General features: G+C 36.8%; 1 pseudogene; it reads right to left on the minus strand.

Moving 5' to 3' along the window:
* Positions 1-249: 249 nt before the first annotated feature.
* Positions 250-1,519, minus strand: LOC140498505 (V-type proton ATPase subunit C 2 pseudogene; annotated as a pseudogene).
* Positions 1,520-13,651: the final 12,132 nt, after the last annotated feature.

Here is a 13,651-nt window from a genome sequence, read left to right on the forward strand (position 1 = left end):
CTGAGAGCTTTTTTTTATTGTAACTTACAAAAAATAAATACAACCATAACTAATTTTGTGAGTAATTTTTGTAACATTCTAAATCCTAGGTCATTTAAAAAAAAGCAATTTCTATTCTGAAGGTTAACTATTTGTAAAAATTCTCTTAGAGAAGACAGCATCTACAGTTTAGTTACATAATGAAGACATGAAATAAGGCTATTTCTAGAGTTACTAAGAGTTATTGGACTCAAAAAAAAAAAAAAAAAGCTAGTCAAGAAGGCTAAGATCAATGTGGAAGTAGACATAAATAACCAGTCTTGGTGATTTAGTTGTAATCCAGGAACATCCACAAAATCATCCAGTGTGCTTGCTGCTGCTACTTCATCCAAGTATTTCAAGACTGAGTTTAGAACCTCTTTTAAACGTTTTTTGACCTTGTGGGGTTGTAAAAGCACTGTCTGAAAATTCACAGGTAGTCCGAACCTTAGCACAGATTCAACAAATACTCTCAAAGCCTTCAGCTGAATCCAGGCAAGAAACGTTTCACTGAAGTTCACCTTGAGTCAGCGCAAAAGGGGACCCTCACTTTTGCCCTCATCCTCACTCTCTTTTTCTTTCTCTGTCTGCCCCGGTAGTGGGCCTACCAGGGTTCCCTGTCAGGGTTACCTTAACCATGTGATCCGGATGATCTCTTTTTAAGGGCAACACGTGAAGTTTGATCCTGTTGCTTCTTTTCAGAGAGCAACTTAGGCATCTCTTCCCTTTTGGTTTTAATTTCTTTTTCATCATAGGAAAATTTCACGGACAATGAACTTGTTTTCTTTGGCTTTGAAATCATTGATCACCCTCCGAAACATTGTGACTGTAAAGAGGTCTCCCTCGTTTTCCTCAGCAATCAGTTTGGTTGATCAGGGTACCACCAGGTCTGAGAGAGATTCATATTTTTTTGCCACTGTGAATAGTTTGACTTTGGAACTATCTCTAGGAGAGTGATGAGATACTCTGAATCCAGCACAAAATCCTTTGTTCGCAGTATCAGCTGATGTCCCAGTGAAGAGATTTCCCGTCGATTTCTTTTCCAGATTCTCCAGGTTTCGTTTCAGAGTGCTGTAGGCAATTATTCGAGCTTTTAGGTCTGGTTCTATTTGTGCCAGTTGCTCTGCTAATGTGTCCACTACAGCCACAAATGGCTGCTTGGCAAGATACTTGGCCATGTCCCATTCAAAGCGGGTCACAACAGAAGTTAAGTCAACTCCATTGGCCAACAGGTTCTCATGAACTCTTCCTTTTGCATCTTCCATAACTCCTATTACACTCTGAGCCATCTTCTTTATAAGGCTTTCAGCGAAAGTATCAAGTTTCCCCAACTCATCGAAGAGACCAACAAGAGAATCCAAGGTTCCCATCTTGAAGTCAGGAATGGAAATTTGGTGTGGTGGGATAGATTAGACTTGGAGGTTACTTTGTTCATCCATTCCAGAGTCTCCAAATTCTCTTTATCTCCAGGGGCAAAAATTAACCAAAATTCCGACAACATGTTTGAAGTCTTCCCTTTTAGTCAAGGTTATTGGTATAGAATGAAGGGGGCTCCCATGCCAGTGTGTGTGAAGAACTGAGGGCAGAGAGACTGGAGGTGGGAGGTGAATGTGAGCTCTGGGATCTGGACGATGCCTTGGATCCGCCTTGGCAGCCTTGGCGTGAGGGCTTCTCCCACCCTTCGGGAGTCTCTTCAGGCACTGACGAGGTGGGGCGGGAGGCGGGGTGGGGGGGGGACTGGGATGTGCTGGGTTGCCTCCCACAACTGGCTGCCGGGGTCGCTAGAGGACAGGTGCTACCCCCTTTGCCCAGATCAGTACCCGATGGGCGTGAGACCTGGCTCCCAGGCAGTTGCAACTCCAGCTGCTCCTGCCAGAGTTATTAATTCTTTAAAAGTTTTTTTTCTTTACATTATTGTAGTCATGTAAATAATTTTCCTGGTTCTTCTTACTTCATTTTCACATAAGTTCTTACAACCAAGTTTCTCTGAATTGATTTTATTAACAGTGTTTATGGTGTTATATTCCATTACATATGACATCATTTGTTTGGTCATTCTCCATTTAATTATCTTTTCATTTAAGTATTTAGATGTTAAACTATTTGATACACAGTATCAGAATGATTTCATTATCTTTAAACATCATGTAATTTCCCTACTTACTTCTTTTTAACCATGTTTATTTATAATATTGGCATTTTACCAATTATGTTATAATAATTATTATAGCTAGACATATATCTATGTATCTATACATATGAATTTATTTTAATAAATCATAGTAAAAGATAAGTAAATGGAAGTTTTAAAAATCCCATTATTAAAATATGGAGAGGTAAATGTATATATATATATACATGTATGTGTGTACCTCCATGTGTGTATATATATGTATACACACACATATATGTGTATACTTCTACACATTATCTTATTTGAGCCTCACAACAGCCCTTTGAGATGGATGGTACCATCAGCACCCTTATTTTTACAGATGAGGTAACTGAAGCTCAGAGAGGTTAAATGACTTGCCCAGCATGACAGAGCTAGTAAGTTTCTGATATAGAATTCAGACTTAGGTATTTCTAAGACCAAGTCCAGGACTCCAACCATTCGGCAATATTTCTTCTCTGATTTGCACATCTAGTATGGTGAAGGCCTTGGGTTGAAGCCATATAAGAAATGATTGAAGCAAGTAGCTGGTAGGGAGAGTTATGATAAAAAAGAGAAGACTTTGGGGAGAAGCATGGACATGACAGTTGCCTTCCAGTATTTGAAGTGCTGTCACATGGAAAAGGGATTTGATTTCTTCATTTTGGCCCACTTTTGACACATTAGTGTCTGTGTGACCTTAGACAACTCACTTAATCTCTCAGTCAGTGCACTAAGCAACTCTTTAAGATGACCAAGTTGCAGAGAAGTTTATACATACACATATGTGTGTGTGTGCATACATACATACATATATAAATATATATAGTATAGAGTAATGGTCTCCAAAAATGAGGTATACAAGATGATCCATTGGGATGTGGGAAGAAAATACTGGGATTTCTATTTCTAATTATTTGTGTATAAAAAGAGAAATTAAGCTTTACTAATATTTAATTTGTGGATTGATGCTGGGGCTATCATTTGGTCCCTATGTTAGGAAGTCGCCCTGACATATGATATTTGAAGTATCCTGAGGGAATAGTAGCATCTCCAAGACATAGAGATATTGGCAGTGGTGCCTTCCCTTGGTCACTTGCTTTCAGAATATTGTAGTTTACTTGGATTATAATAGTTTTTACTAAACTAACCCTCACAACATGAACAAGTTTCTTATAAAGGACTCTAAAGAAGCTATGGATTAAATATACTAGAATAATCCAATCATAAGCAAATGCCAAGAAAATGACAGCACTGACCTTAGTATTAGCACTTTGTAAGCCACATTATAAGACAAAATTGATGATCTACTCAAATATGGTAAAAAAAAGTTGCTCCAAAATTCAAAATTATTAATACTTTTGAAATATGAACTTATGTGCACAATTAGTAAATTATTAATTTAGGATTAGTATAAAGCTACCATCATTTCAAAATATTTCATTTCAAAACAAAACTTTTGTTACTGAAAAATATGTGTCTACTAAAAACTCTCACATATTCATACTTACTATATATCTATAGATATGAATTTATTTATATTTATTTATAGTATTCATACTTTTTCCAATCCATTTAAATTATTTTTTTCCAAATGAAGAGATTCAGCAGGTTTTAAACCTATTTGTTAAAAATATAAAAATATGACACCTTTCAATTAGTTTATAAGATTGATATTAGGGAAGATAAAAATATAAGTCAGATTTCAACAAAAAATGACTAATTTGGGAAAGTACTTAAGCTGGAATTAAAGGGATCTCGGGTTTGGGTTCTGCCACTTACTAATTGTTTGACCTTGGGAAAATAGTTTAATTAGTGTGAATCTCAATTTCCTCTTCTGTAAAATGAGGATAGTAATTCCTTTTGTCTAGTTGAAGGGTGGTTGTGAAGATCATATGAGATAATGCATAACAATTGATACTTATGGTGTGTTTTAAAGTTTACAAAGTTATTAAAAAGGTTATCTTATTTCAGTTTCACTGCATCCCTATGAAGTTAGTACTATCGGTATTATTATCCCCATTTTTAAGATTTAAAAACTGAGGCTGAGATGTTGAGTCACAGTGGCAGAATTTGAATCTAATTTTTTCCTAGTTCCAAGTCCAGTTTTCTATCAACTACACCAGGTATAAAGCTATGCAAATGTGAGATATATTTATAAGTAATATATATCTACACATCTCACTATTATACTTATGGATGCAGAGTGAAAAAAATAATTTAGGATGTCTGAAGCTAAGGATGCTATCCATCCCCCCTGTGTTCCTCCAGGTACTCACTAATGGACTCTTTCAAATAACACTCATTCAAGAAAAGACTGAGAAATTGGAGGCCATCTATGCAGTGAGCTGTGGACCTGAATTAAAATTGGTTGTTAAGATTGACCATGAAAATAGCCAAAGACATCAAACTATGAACAATAAATTGCTTCAGGATGGGGTGTTCATGAGAAAGTGGGTGCAAAAGTGTCTATAAAATTGAAGAAAATTTTTTGTGATTTAAGGCACTTAAATTTTATAATTTAAGAAATGGCCCCTTTTAGACTTTTCCTTTTTGAGAGTACTTTCTGCTTTACTACCGTCACTCAACTTGATTGGCCTATTAGTACAAGGGTGTTGCTTTTTAGGATGATCTTTTTTTTGTATACCCGTGTGTGTGTGTGTGTGTGTGTGTGTGTGTGTGTGTGTGTGTGCCTGTATTGCTATGAGTGAGACTTAAACACAAGTAGCTTTAATGGCTCCTAGAATTCAGTCACTGCAGCCAGGTGAGTCAAATTATAAAGAGCTTGAATAAATTTCTACTGAATCCCTGGGATGGATGATGTTAAATGCAACCACTATAATTTCATAATTCCTGTTTGGTATAATTTCAGTACATAAATCAACATGAAGGTTTCATAGCCTTTCTTTGCTTATGTTCAAAAGTGTAAAGAAATAGGGTACCAGTGATCTTTGAGGATTAATTTAGTATTGAACTTTTATTGAAAACAATAGCTATTTACTGTACCTGTGATGGACTCTAGGTGGATGAAAGGGTAATATTTATAATGTGTAGAATGTAATGTGAAGAAGAGGCCAGTGTATGTATTTTGAGAGTCAGAGAGACAAACAGACACATCAAGAGAGACAGAGTGAAACAGAGGAAGGGAGAAAGAGAGAGAGATAGAGATAGAGAAGCAGGGTGGGGGGGAACAAAGAGAGAGAGAGAGACAGAGAGATTGTTTAAATGATTGACTGTGGGAGGAGAGGATTATGAACTCTGAGTGAGTGGAATTAAGTCTAGGAGCTAGAGTCCAGGGATTTAGGATTAGGCAATGAGGAAGAAGTACAAAGCAGGTGAGGTTCAGTATCTAGAATTTGAATATGTCTGATGCTATAAGATCACATGAAAGTTTCTTGGGAAACTGGCATAAATTAGGAAATTTGAAGTCTTGCAGCTGTAATTTTTTTAGGTATATAAAAATAAAAAGATATCTTTTCAGTATTGAAGATTGTTCTTTGAATAAAATAAACGTAGTTCAGGATAGACCTTTTAGGATGAGTATTAGCATGGATCATAGGAGCTTAGCTTTAGATCTAGACAAGACCTTAGAGGTCATCAAATCTAAGCTTTTTATTTTATAGATGAGGAAACTGGAGAACAGAGAATTTTAAATGACTTGCCCAAGGTCATTCAATTGGTAAGTATAAAAAACAGGACTTCTTTCTCCTGAAAAGTTGTGGAATTAGTAGTCCTGGAGCATGCTTTTTGGAATAGAAAGTGGGGAAGCAGAGCTGTATGTTCAGGTATGAAAGGACACCAAAAATGATAGCTTTGGTGATTGCTTTTCTATGTTAATTTTCCACAGATCTTTTCAGCTTTTGAAATTTAAATTTTGTCTGGGAATGTTTTGGCTTGGAATTCAGTCACAGCAAAAGGGATGTTTATTTATAAGGCCAATTAATTTTTATTAGTAAGTAGGAATTAATAGATCATCCTATGACCTCACTGACAGATGCTATACCATTCATCATGGTGGGCATAGAAAAATTCTTTGCAAGTACTAAGTCAAGTGAACAAGAAGAAAGATGAATGGCTTTGGAAAGATCCCTATTCCTACTTTAATTAGAACTTCTGGAATAGACAGGGTGTTAGTAGAGGGGGACAAACAACCACAATCTTTGATAATGTGTAGGGAATGCTAATTTTAACTCAACTTTTTTGCCATGTTAGCAGTCTGAGACTAAAAGGTTTTTCCACTGAGATGGAAGGTGATTATTTTGTATTTATTGAAAAACATGATTGCAACTTCCCAACTCCTCCTCCTCCTCTTCTTCCTTTCCTTCTTCTTTTATCAAAATGGGAGATATGAGGGAAATATTAATCTTTGATCATCAGGGACTCAAGTATTCTCTTAAAATATCCATTGATAATGTTTAATATAAAATTTTGGAATAATCTCTTTGTTCTCTCTGAAGTAAACTCAGAGAGTGCCTCTTCCTATGTCAGCAAAAGCCAAGACTGACTCTACATTCCTTAGGAGACCTTTAACCTAAGACACTATATCTTGAATAATGGGACTTTCCTTTGTATCTTATTATCTATGGCATATTAATGGTAAAGAAAATATAGACATCTTAGGTCATAATTTCTATTGAACTTTGTTTACCCTTTCCTATGTCAGTTATCTGTTTAGGGCAAGAAGCCTGCCACTTACTAGTGGTGGGATTTTCTTCTTTATCACCGAGACATATGTTTACCCAGCTGGAATCCCAAGGCCTGACCAACATTACTTTGTTAATTGTCTTACTAAATTTATGATTTGTTCAACTGGGAGAGTTCCTTTCTCATGGCAAAATGTATATAAGCCAGAAGATTTCTGCACTGGGTAGCCAGAACATTTCTGGCTCCATAATGCATTATGTTACCGTTGTCTTTAATAGGGAATTGATCAATTAATTAATTAAATCATAAAATGTATGCATTTAGCCTGTTGCCTTTTCTCTAATTAAGTTTTCAGGTCAACACCATCAAATCCTATTTCTGAAATGTTTCAACAATGCTTTCTACTTCTGAACAAAAGCTTATTAATTGTGAAGCCAAAGACTCTTGGTTTTTCTCACACTGGCTTATATGTAATAGGTGCTCAACAAATACTTATTTTTTGAGTGAAGCAAAGAATGCTATTTTTGAGATGGCATTGTAGTTGGTTTTGGTGGGCCCAAGAGAATTTAGATGCTCTGAATGCTTTAAATGGTTAAAGGAATTTGAATTTTACTTTGTAAGCAATGGGAAGTCATTTAAGGGGAAAGACACCTGGTAAATAGTGGCTTAAGAAGATTAATCTGATAGAAGTGTTTGCATAAGAACAGAGTGTAGAAGTATGATGTTGGGAGGTTCTTGAGGAGGCTCCTGATAGTCCCCTTGTGAAGGACTACGGTAGGATAAGTACTTGGCAGTGGAATGAAAAGGATAATTGAGGGACATTATAAAAGAAGCACTAATAGCATTTAGATGTGAAAACAGAGGCAGCAATCAAAACTATCTATGATAGAAAAGTTCATAAGGATAAATCTTTGAAAAAAGGCTTGGTTTCAATGCATGTTGAGTTTGAATTGATGGTGGGTATCTAAATGGAAGCATCTAGTAGGCAGTGAGAAATGTGGTACTAGAACTCAGGCAAGAGATCAAGGCTGAAGATGTAGGCAAGAGATCTAAGAAGATACTTGTCACTGAGAAGATGAGGAAAGAGGGTGGAGTATGAAAACAGTAGAAGGATATGGAGAGTAGCATCACAACAGACTGAATGTGGGTGTAGGCCTAGAGGGTATATATGTTTAGACAAGAGAGAACACACAAGGTGGAGGAGAGCATCAAGATGATAATTTTTTGGGATGTCAGACCTCTGAGCATCCAAGGATGAATGAATGAATGACTAAAAACGAACTGAGTACTGGGTATACAAAAGACAGTCTCTGTTCTCTGGTTGACTGGGGGGAGGTAACACTTGTGAGAGAACTTCAGGGCTGAGATAGAAAAGGTTTTTTTCTCTTCTCCCTCTTCACAAGGATGTCTAAAGCCCATTGGGAGCCAGCATCACTGCTTCTCTATCATGGAAAAGCATCAGAAATTCAGGCAAATGCCTTCCTGCTTTTTGGAAAGCTAACTTGGGCTCTGATTCCATTTCTATCACTTGGCTAATCAGTTAAATACTTGGGAGTCTTATTTGTGAAATACCAAGAACTCCTTTACTGCTTGTCTCATAGTATTGCTATGAAAATCAAATGTAGGGACCGATAGGATATGCAGTGGATTGAGCATTAGCCCTGGAGTCAGGAGGACCTAAGTTCAAATCTGGCCTCAGAAACTTGACATTTACTAGTTGTTTGAACTCGGACTAGTCACTTAACCCTCACTGCCTCGCCCTTTCCTCCCAAAAAATGAATGCAATATTCTATATGGCATTAGTTAAAAACTTGTGAATGATTTTTTAAAAGTATAAGTTGATGCTGTTTGCCATCTACAAAATATACTGTCCAGAGACACATGTACAGAGGAGATATTCTTGGCACTACAGGGTTGAATGGAGTAGGTATAAAAAGGAGGCATGAAAGGGATGAAACAAAATCTTGTCTATTTTGGCCATTCTGACTCAGACTGGACCCTTTTCTGGGTATATGGCATCCAGTTAGCTTAGTTCCCCTTCATTTCTTTACTACCAAAGTCTTTCTAACTCCCACTCCCCAAAGGGAGTATATTGGACTCGATCTTTCCATTTCACCAATCAAGAATAATTTACCCAGCAAAATGGAATATAATTGTATCTCCAAGGCAATATTCACAGCACTGGTAGTGACTATGAATATGTTGATGTAGTTCTGAATGACAAAGTTTAATAAACTCTCCATATAGAAAGCAGAAGAAAAACAGTTGTTCAGACACCAGAAAGCCAAATCCCAACACCAAAAAGTCAAATCCATCATAGTAACCAAGAAGTCAATACACATTTTCACTGCAAGGGATATGGGCATTCCCAACCCTCCCACCTCCATTCCCCCTGCTGTTGGGGCTTTCCCACAAACACTCACAAGTCTAGCTAGTTATGCCTGCTTGCCTGTGTCCTCTCTCTCTCTCCACCCTAAATGCTCTCAATAATTTCCTCCCAGTTCTGCTCCGTCCTTCCTGTTTCACCCATTCAACAAGCTCCTCCCACCACATGTGACTTAGCCTTTCATGTGATTTAAGCAGGTCATATGGGACTATTAATGAATGGGAAAGATCTTCCCATTTAAATTACCATTATAAAAACCCTACCCGGGAAAATGGGGTATTTGAATAAAACAGATGACTTCCAATCATTCCTGATAAAAAACAACTAATAGTGCTTAGAAAATGTGCAGTTCAATCACAGGAGTCATGAGAAACATAAAAAAGTAAATTTGAGTAAACATCATAAAGACTAAGCAAGGGTAAGCTATTTACATTCTAAGAGGGGTCGATGACTCATGTGTCCTCACAAAACCCTATCACCTTTGGAGGTCATAAAAGGAGTATAATTATACAGAGGGCCCAGTTCTGTTATGTTTTGATGTTTTATTTCAAAAGAACAGGAAAGGAGGAAAAGAAGAATATATTAGATGGGGAAAGGGCAAGAAGGATACCAACAATAACTTGACAAAATCAGAGTCCACAAGTAGAAGTTTATACAAATAAGGAGGAAGGGGAGGGCTAGAGTTTCACTTGAACCTCACTCATATCTGAACTGCTCAAAGGAAAAAAGACTACACATATGCAGTAGGGTACACAAATATATTTCATTCAACAAGGAAACAAGAGAAAAAGACAAGAAAAGGAAGGGGGAATAAGAGGGAAAGTAGATTAATAGAGAAATTAGTTCTAAATAACACAAACTCTAAGATTGTACCAAAATATTTGTAATAGCTCTTTTGTGGGAGCAAAGAATTGGAAAGTGAAGGGATACCTATCATTTGGGGAATAACTGAATGAACTATGGTATATAAATGTGATGGAACACTATCATGCCATAAGAAGTGATGAAGAGGATAGTTTCAGAGAAATGTGGGTAGACTTCTATGAAATGATGCCCAGTGAATTGAGTAGAACCAGGAAAACAACGTACACACGATAACATTAATAATGTAAAGACAAACAAGTTTGAAAGACAAAGGAGCTCAGATCAATCCAATACCCAGCTATGATTACAAAGGACTCATGATGGAACATGCTACCCATCTTCTAACTAAGAGCTGATGGTCTCAAAATGCAGATTGAAATTTTTTTTGGACATGTCCAATTTTTTCTTGATTATGAGTTTATAATAATGATTTTCTTTAGTTTTCTTTCTTTTTCATTTTGGGGGCAAAGAAGTGTGTGTGTGTGTGTGTGTGTGTGTGTGTGTGTGTGTGTGTGTGTGTGTGTGTGAAAAGATCTAGGTAGGTAAGGAAACTATTCCCACTGGTACTGGAACCAGTCATTTGATGCCTGAAAGACCTTGAAGGTTCCTTGGTACGTAGTTGGTTTTCCAATAGTCTGGTCCATCTATTGTTGGAGGATAGTGCTTTGGCTTCACCTTGCTCTGGAGCCCCCACACCAGTCAGGCAGGTAACTGGCTGCACCAATATCTGAGGCCTGTTTGGGGGGGGTGGGGTGGGATGAGACAAAATTGCTGAGTTTCTTGCATTGTGGAGAAGGGCCCAACTCATGCTAATGATTAGGCACAATTATAAGGCCAGGAGTGGCACAACCTGCTGTGGGGTTAGGGGGGAGTTGGGTTATTGTTCCTGGAACAAACCAAAGAGTTCCCTATGATAAACAATTGAAAGGCTGCAGGGGGGTTAGACAGAAATCAAGAAACAGAAGTTAGAAAACCCCAAGCCAGGGGGAGGTGAGCATGCAGTAAGATCAGGAGATATCATATAAGCCCAGAACATTGGAAAAGGGCAGTTTGTCTCCATAGATGAGACACCATCCTTTTATTTCCACAGTGTTCTAGCCATATCCCCTCTTTGCTTAGCTTTGTCTGTATTGTGGTCTAGGATAAAAAACTAATTTGATCTAATGAATTCATAGCATTTAAAACTCCTCTTAGAGAATATTTGTATTTTAATAGATAACTTTAGCCTTCATTAGCCAATGAGGAAAGAATCTGAGGATTTCAGGCATAAGGGTAAGATCAATGGCAGAGATATTTGGGAGTGAGAAGAAGGAGGTTTCAGTGGTCCTTAAATCACCCTGAAATGGTGGCTGCCTATTCCCATTAAAAAAAAAAAGATGAGGCTGAGGTTGAGAACCTGTCCTGTCAAACTCTTTTCTGTCACTCCTGCTATCATGCCCTTAGGTTGCCAGTGTTATTTCCAGGAGTACTTGGAGTCACAAAAACAGCATATAAAGAAATGACCCAACACTTTTGATGTCACTAAGACCTCCAGCTTTCCAATGCTGCTATTGGTTACTGTCTAAATTCAGCATTTTTTTCTTGAAAATATTCTTTTTTATTGTAAACTTAAAAATCCTTAAGGAGCACAAAAATCCAATATACAAAGAAGTGGATTGTACAAGAACCTGTGGATTTCTACAATGTACAATTTATTTAAGAAGCATCTACATACATATATCACTTATTTTTAATAAGGTAACAATATTTTTGTTTGAATTACCTTCTTTTGGTTTTCTCTGTTCATTTAAAATGTTTCATTGAAGCTTTAAAAATTTTTATCATTACATAGGCAGCTAGGTAGCATAGGAGACAAAATGTTAGACCTTGAGTCAGAAAGACTTGAAATCTAATTCTGTCTCAGACACTTATTAGATATGTGACTTTGGGCAAATGATCTAAATGTTGTTTGCCTCAATGTTCTGATGTGTAAAATGGGGATAATAATAGCACTTACCATCCAGGCTTATTGTGAAGATCAAATGAGATAATATTTGTAAAGTATTTTGCAAATCTTAAAATGCTATATAAATGCTTCTGTTGCTACAGCTGATTGATGTTATTTACTGACAATCTCTAGCCCAACCAAGTAGAAACCCTGCATTGTAATAAATAAGGCATTTACAAAAGCTATAAACACAGACTTGTCCTCTGGCACTGTAACATCAATATTATAAAAATGAACAATTTTGAAAGATTTATGGATGCTGATCAGCTAATATGAATAAGAGATTCATTTTTGGTTGGGATCAATATGGGTATATGTTTTACTTGACTTTCCTTATATATTATAGGGGTTCTGTCCTCCCTTCTTTCTCTCTCTCCTTCCTTCCTTCCTTCCTTCCTTCCTTCCTTCCTTCCTTCCTTCCTTCCTTCCTTCCTTCCTTCCTTCCTTCCTTCCATCTTTTCCTTCCTCCCTCTCTCCCTTTCTTTTTCTTCCTTTCTTTCAGTGGGTATCTGAGAAAAATACTGAATATGTTTTTTTAAATCTCATTAAATTGTCCAATAATCTGTAGCAAAGATAGCCTTGGAAGTCGAGGAAGAAGGTGTACAGATGATGGACCACTTCTCATGTGGAGCTAATGGCTTGGTTTCGTTCTCATGACATTAGTATGGAGAGTATGAAATCATTTTATCCAGCTACGATCTTACTTTGCTTCCTAAGATAGTCTTTATTCATTATAAATCCTCCTTATGAACATCTTCTAAGACAGTTGTGTCAGAAGTAGAAAGAAGACTGGTGAAGGTGACAATTAAAGTGGATAAAGAAAGAACCCGACTCTGACTCTTGGTCATTTCCTGGTTGTTGACATTTTTGAATCTGGTGGCTATGCTACTATGTTTTCTGGCATCTCTTATAATTGGTTTTCTGAAAAATGGTTTGAAGAATCTTACTCAGATGCAATTGGCATTCTTCTTTTTTGATTCTAAGGATAGCTGCTGCAAAAATAAAGCTCCCAGTTGTCATTTCCATGGATTTGAGATAAATGGAAAGGAACCAAATTCGACAGAGGCAATGAAGTATAAGCAAAAGACAAATCAATTCAAGAGACTGTATTCAGAATAAGGAAAAAAAAATTCAAAAGTACGTAAGGTTCTAGGACCCCAGAACCATCTAATTTGACTTTCCATCTAGTCCAATTTTTGCCTTTTCTATTTTTTTGAGACCCACTTTGTTTAATGTATAAAAAGTATGAGTAGAAACATAAGTGAAATACATCTTAACATATAGGGTAGTTCTTCAGATTCATTTTACAATACAAATAATATGAAGTATGAAGCAATTTGGGAAACAGGAAGGAGGGAAAATAAAAATGAACTTCTTATTCTCTTTATTCTTTTCCATTGTAGGGCCATTTTGACAGAGATGGCTTCTTTTACTTCTCTTTGGCTCAGGAATTCAGTTGTAAATAAAGTGGAACCTGCTCAAAAGCTAAGTAAGGCTTGGAATGATAGGTCTACATCCTGGTGCATCATCATATAATTCAAACAGTGGTGAAACTTTCATTTTGTAGTTGTGGGAGGTCACAGACAAAACTTTTTCCTGA

Source organism: Notamacropus eugenii, chromosome 4 (genome assembly GCF_028372415.1).
Source record: "Notamacropus eugenii isolate mMacEug1 chromosome 4, mMacEug1.pri_v2, whole genome shotgun sequence".
In the NCBI taxonomy this organism is placed as follows: domain Eukaryota; kingdom Metazoa; phylum Chordata; class Mammalia; order Diprotodontia; family Macropodidae; genus Notamacropus; species Notamacropus eugenii.